The sequence below is a fragment of the Eurytemora carolleeae genome, unplaced genomic scaffold (assembly GCF_000591075.1).
Source record: "Eurytemora carolleeae unplaced genomic scaffold, Eaff_2.0 scaffold135, whole genome shotgun sequence".
NCBI classification, from domain to species: domain Eukaryota; kingdom Metazoa; phylum Arthropoda; class Copepoda; order Calanoida; family Temoridae; genus Eurytemora; species Eurytemora carolleeae.
In genome coordinates this window covers 108,174-115,140 of record NW_019396194.1, presented here as the reverse complement: position 1 = coordinate 115,140, position 6,967 = coordinate 108,174, and the positions used below count along the sequence as shown (strand labels likewise).

Below are 6,967 nucleotides of genomic sequence, written 5' to 3'. Positions count from 1 at the left end.
CCCAATTGCTTTTTACACTGCCCAATTGCTTTTTACATTGCTCAATTGCTTTTTACACTGCCCAATTGCTTTTTACACTGCCCAATTGCTTTGCCATGTTCAATGGACTTTTTTAACTTTATTCTAAGAGTCGTCATCCTTTAACAGAGTTTTCTGGTTATCCCTGTATAATTAAACATTTACAAAACAATATTTTTTTACCTTTTTCTTTTTTTCCTTCTCTTTTATTAAAACTCTTCATTCGTTCTGCATTTCTTGCTTCACGTTCCTCTCTTTCTTTTCTTTTCTTTTCTTCTTTTTCCTCCAGTTTCCGAAGCTAACATAGAATTTAAAATAAAAGAAGAACAAAAGTTCACAAGTCAACAAACATTAATGTGATTGTTTAGGGAAAAAAATGGTGGCATAAGAAACTGAGTGTTTGAAACAAACTCTGATATTGTAATCCCTATATCTCTGCAACCTGATATCTTAGACCTTTGATATTTCAAACTTTGAACTCTGTTAGATCAAATAATCTAATTTTGATTTTTACATCAACATCTTATTGAGAATATGAAATATTTTAAAAATAGATAATTAAAGAAGTAAATTAATTACCTTCTCCAGTCTTTTTTCCTCTTCTTCGTCTTTTCCAATTTGCCAAGCCACTTAAATAATTTAAAGCATATTTAATATCAAGATATTGATATTTCTAAACTTAGGTATCTTTATCTTGAATGTTTGATCTAGATATCCAATGTGGGTACGTTAAATGATTGATTCCTCAATTAAAATTATCTGTATATATGTTATGATATCTTGATTCATTACATACAGGCGCGTAGTGGGGGGCGGTACCCCTGTGCCCACCCTAGACATGTACCCCCTAGGCCCCCTAGAGCCAGAGGCAGGCTCTAATTTATTTAACAGTAAACTTACGTAGATATTCAGATTTTTTACTTTTCTTATCAATCGACAATGTCACAATTTGTCCATTTTATGATTATTTCTCAAAAATTCTTTCTTGTTCCTTAATCTTATTTACAATATTTTTTTCGCGGGGTTTCATTTAAAATCAATTTTTCTCTCTTTTACTACTATATTTTATAATTGTATGATTGGTAATTAATTAAGGTCAGATGACTAATAGTCAGCCTTCATGTAGATTAATATAGATTTTAAACTTTATTTTCTTCTTAATACCGGTTTTAAAGGGGGTGCACACAAAAAAATTCGCCAAAAGTGCACCCCCGCGCATGGGTATAAATGAGTTGATCGCGAGTCGCGACCAATATTAGGTATATTTGTGTTAAATTTAGTTTGAAAACCTAGGCGAGAAATAAAGCTTCGGACGGAGTCGAGAATTGAGCTGAAACAAAAGTTTAAGATTTTCGTTATATTTTTGAGTTAAAAAGTAGAGGTGGTTTGATTTTTTTTGAAGGATCATATTGAGGATGTGCTAGGAGAGCAGAAATTAACCTGAGCTGTGTGGAGTTTGAATAGCTGGCAAGTGTCCAACTTAGGGGGAGCGGAGAATATATAATATGGAAAATTATAGTTCATTAAAATATAGTTGTTGTTCCTTTCCTTTCCTACTTGGCAAGGTTGGATATTTTTCTTGCTTGTTAAGTTTAGAAAGTCATTATGCTTGATATATTTATCTGAGTAAAAAATAGTTAGAAATCTCTCCGCAAGAGGTCTCTAAATGTCGTAGAAATAGTTGCTTTGCAGATACCAATCAATCTGTATGATAGCAATTTAGAACTAAAAGCTGGTGGATACAGAGTAATATCCAAAATTCAGTGATGGTGATGGACCAAACCTCTGTAGAGTAAAAAAGTAGATGTTAGTTCCACATTTATTGAAAATATATTTCGGTCTGGGTTGACCCTCGTCAGTTCTTGAGATTGTTTCTTCACAAAGATTATAAACAAACATAATATATTATAAGTAATATCCATCAGTATTCATTTCTATGCAATATGCACTTCTGAACTCCCACGTTCCATGTTGGTGGATTTAATCCGTATATTACATGTTAGAAAAACTAATCTAACAGTAAATCAAACTACTCTGAAACATTGACATACATAAACAATTTTTTAGTTTGACAAGTTATTTGTCTAATTTTTGTCCACCACACTTAAAAAGGAAATCACTGGTTCCAGTGAAGTATTGTTTATGAGAAGAGATGGCCGGAAATGACCAGAAAAGTCTTCAAGAAATGGACACACTCCCCAGTTAAAATTGGGGTTTTTTTGGTAGCCTTAAAAAAATCTTAGATTTTTTAATTTTTTATAAATTTTTTCACCTCTACTTTTTAACTCAAAAATCTAACGAAAATCTTAAATTTTTTTCAGCTCAATTCTTGACTCTGTCCGGAGCTATATTTCTCACCAAGGTTTTCAATCTAAAATTCAACACAAAATGGACACATTCAAAATTTTAAGTTTTTAAGTTTTTAACTACCTCTGTTAACACAAATTCGAAACATAAGGAAGACGATTGTACCGACTCAAATGCCGATGTTTATTCTCAAGATGTGTGTATACACAGGATCCATTTCCGCAATGAAGCACACACATGTAACCCTCGCTCCTCACCCCTCCACACCTCCTGGTACTCAGTCAGCCAAAAACTCTTGAGATGATCACAACTCAGTCTCAGAGAGCTACCCTGGCTCCTGCATGTTGTTAATATAGACGATGCTGACATCCAGCCCATCAAGATGTTCCAAGAGTTCTAACGCTCCTCCACATGAGGATAATCTCAACTCTAAAGAGTTTACTAATCGAACCTGGAAATATTGTTGGGGATTATATATCCTACGAGAGCCTGGAGAGAGCAGAAACCTGTTGTTACAGTTCTAGTTGATCTGCACTACCAACATGAAGTTCTACATAGCTCACATGAAGTTGCTACTGATGTTTGTCAATTTATAGTTTCTTTATTCATTTTTAACCAACCAATTTTAACCCCACTTGGGAAACTATTTCAAAACTTTTTTTTTTTTATTAAATAAATGTTAGAAATATCCATTTAGATCTTTTTTATTTTATTATATTGACTTTTAAAGTCAACAACCTCTTATATCGCTTAATTCATATAAAAAATCAACATTCGTACTTTGGACAACCTCCCGCGTTTCTGCTATATCCTTACTATGGTACATATTAACTTTGACACAGTTTTATATCAATTTTGTCGAGACAGAGACATCGGATAGAATTACTATTGCGATAAACTCCAAAAACTTTTTGGCTTCAGCTTATACCCCCTTTCATTTAACTTTTTCGCCCTAGCACTCACATCATTACCTTGAAATTAAAATAGCCAATAACTTTTTTGTTATTACAGCTACAGATCTAAAAACTACAATTTGAAAAGCCATAGAAAAATTAATGTAAAAACATGGGTCAGATCTTCATATATGTTAAAACCTAAAAAAATTAATTGTTTACATTTTTCTGACCTTTATTTGACATTTTTTTTAAATCTTCCTAGCACCTGAATTAAAAAAGTTATAAGGTCAAAATTTTTGAAAAATTTGCCTTGTTTGACACATTTCTTATTGCCGGTGAGCTTTTACTATTTGTAAGATTATACTAATCTCAATCAATCATCGCTTATTGGATCTTTATTAAAGTTTTTAATCAAACAGTTTTGAGATGTATTGTAGAACACCCTGTAGCTAGGTCGGAGAATTTAATTTTACTATGATATTCAATTTTGATTAAATGTATCCAACATAGTTCTAGATTTGATATTACCTAAGTAATCAATTAAACTTGTATGTACGTATCTCTAGACATGTTCATGATTTTAACTCTTTAATTTTTAAAGTAGCTCACCAAAATTCTCATCAATTTTTATTTGAGAGCTTGCAACCTTTGAATCACTGTTATTCCTATCAACCCCTTTGGATGTTTTAATCACGAGAATTTCCCAAGAAGGGAGTGGTTCATTTGGTGTACCGTTCCGTTTTGCCTGTATGTGAATTGTGTACTATACACTATACAGCTCGCTCTAGCCCGGTTATTAAAATAAACCGGACTTAACAGTGAAATTGGCTTTGGGAATCATTCCAGGGGTTCTTAACCATACTGAACTTTCTATGGGGCTTTATACAATATGTAACTATAATTTTTAACTCACGGGGGGGAGGGGAGTATAACTAATTACTTACTTATTCCTTCTGTTCGCTGGCAACTTTCCGGGACAACCTGAAAAAGAATAAGATTTGAAAAATATATTTCCGATCAAATTCATAAATAACGATTTGCCTCACATTTGATTGTGGAACTTGGTAGAACCACAAAAATATGTTTTTAACTTGGTTTGAAAATCCTAAGTCGTAAGGGTTGACTTGCAAAGAGAAAGTTCAATATCCGGGTAATGCTGGGTTCCCACGCCTTCAGTACAATAGGATATAGAACATGTTAAGAATAAACCCTGTGCTGAAGTCAGAAAACTTTGGTGAGGAGTATCGTTAATCTTAAACGCTTGATCTTGATATCCAATGTGGACAATTTTAAATTTGAGCTAGGCCTTAATCACCGTTTTTTACCCTTATTCCAAATTAGGTAGTTTTTGGATTGAATTTCTTTCATAAACCTTCCCTGTGGTCACGTGATGTCCCACAAAAAATTTGGGCCCGATCGGTTCAGCCGTTTTGACGTTTATTGGATACAAACAAACAAACAAACAGACAAACGGACAGACAAGCCAAATTTATATATAGATATACTGGTAGAGTTTGGAAAAAGCAAATCTTTTTGATTTTTTCTACATAAAGTTGACCTACAAATTAACAATAAATCAAATCAGATCAGAATTCTTCGAATCCAAATATTTAGTCAAATATTAATGTAAAAATTTCTAAAAATTTCTGAAAATCTGGTTATTGTTTTAATTGTGTATTTTCTTTCGGATATTTAAAAAAAGGAAATCACGAAAAGTTTATCTCTGTTTAAAGTTTCGGCTGTGCAGTGTTCTTGAAGTGGTTTATAATTCTACCGGTGTGGTAGGACCGTGGGAGCAAGGTATATAAAACAAAAATGATCGGAGAATATAAATCTCCTCATTTAACAACCTAAGAATGCTTTTTCTCGCTTTAAAGGGACAATTCACGAAAAATAGATGAACCAATTTTAAATTTATTAATCCTGTACCCTTCCCTCCTTTACAGATATTTTAAAACCTCCATATCTTGTAGCGAATACCTACTCCATAACAATTTACTGGAGACGTATCTATCCAGGTCTACTCGTTACCAAGATCAACCAGGACCAACTCTCCGATTTTAAATGCCACAAAGGCACTATTTCAACCAAGCTTAACTCTCCAGGTCTAAAGGACACAAGGTCCAATGAAATTGCTACACAGGCAATTTCTCAACCAGGCTTAACTCCCCGGTTCTAACAGACACACAGTCCAAATCTCAACTCATATAATTTAACAAGAACCCAAGCTATCTTTCAAGCTATATTCCATTCAATGCTAAATCAACTAGCAAAGATCTCTGCTCGTATGTTTTAAAGAGAACCAAAGCTGTCTTCCAAGCTTGCTTAGGCGTATGATAACGTAATTGAGAGCAGAGTCTCAATCAACTAACTTTATTCAACAGCTTAGGTTACAAAGTTGACAGACATTGACGTAATTCAATTCTTTCGATGTCATTGATATCACATGATTAAGAACATCATATTACGTATTTATTGCACGGTAAACGTTTAAGGTAGATATTTAAAGGATTTAAGAGGATAGTTTTAAGGTAGTTAATCTATCTATGTCCATATTTTATATCATAATTTAAGTATGCCGCATGATTTGAGCTAATCATGTTAAATATTTGATTGGAACGCATAAGGTAAAACTAAGCTAAAGTTTCTGAAAGGAAAAAAGTGTGAAGTGTTCGGTTTTTTTAAACAGCCTTTTTCTTTGTTTTTTGTCTTGTTTAATGCTTCATGGTAAGAGATGTTCATTTATAATAATTAGTAATAACATCATAATTATTTAAATAAATGATTGATTATACAAAGAACTGAACACTTGCCACAAACTCTAATTATTAAACCCTATATCTTTGCAGCCTAATAATGTACATCTTAGATCAGCTGACCCAACCGATTTTATAGTATGAATTATGCAAAGCATTCGACATCAGGTGGCAAAAACAAAGGGATTATAACGTTAGAATTTGTGGCAAAATTCCAATCCCTTTTTGAAAATGTTACCTTCGCAACAAAAAGATCTCCTCCCGGTGGGAATTTATGATGGCAAATCATGGACTTGTGTTTTCCTCCTGTTTTTGTATTTGTTTCATATGAATGCATGGTTTTGTTACAGTACAGTTGTTGACACAAATAAAAGAACAACAGGGATATTCGGTAACTTTATTGAATAATAGCATGAAATGAGAAATAAAAGCAAAGTTTAAAATAGTACAGTACAGTACAGTACAGTACAGTAAAATAAAGTACAGTACATTTTAGTATAGTACAGTACAGAACTGCACAGTACAGTAAAGTACAGTTCAGCACAGTATAGTACAGCACAGTATAGTACAGTACAGTATAGTACAGTGCATACAGTAAAGCACAGTACAGGTTGGAAATGCTGAATGAAATAAAACAAATTTCTAAATAGAAAAAAAACAAAAAGAGTAAATTGTATGATCTTAGGATCATAGAAAAATGTTTGCTAATTTTTTTTCTTTTTTCTGTTCATTGGAAAACATAAAAACTTCATGTTGAAAATAGTTTGATATTTTAACATATAAGAATAAATTAAAATATTTAAAATTCACAATAGTTGCCAGAATATTTTAAAATATGAAGACGACTTTAAAATCTATATTATGTTTATATTTCACTATTTGTTGGTCTATAATGAGGGTTGGGAGTGTGACTTAAAAATTAAATAATTAAATAATTAAATAATTAAACAACTTAATTCTTAAATCTTTTAAATGTTGTAATTTCAAGTT

General features: G+C 32.3%; 1 long non-coding RNA gene across 1 annotated transcript; it reads right to left on the bottom strand.

Moving 5' to 3' along the window:
• Positions 1 to 597: 597 nt before the first annotated feature.
• On the bottom strand, positions 598 to 6,290 carry LOC111697804 (uncharacterized). Its single transcript, XR_002764384.1, has 3 exons — positions 6,216 to 6,290; positions 4,166 to 4,202; positions 598 to 647 (listed from the first exon to the last, which is right to left on the bottom strand). It is a non-coding gene; the product is annotated as an uncharacterized LOC111697804 (long non-coding RNA).
• Between the last annotated feature and the right edge of the window lie 677 nt (positions 6,291 to 6,967).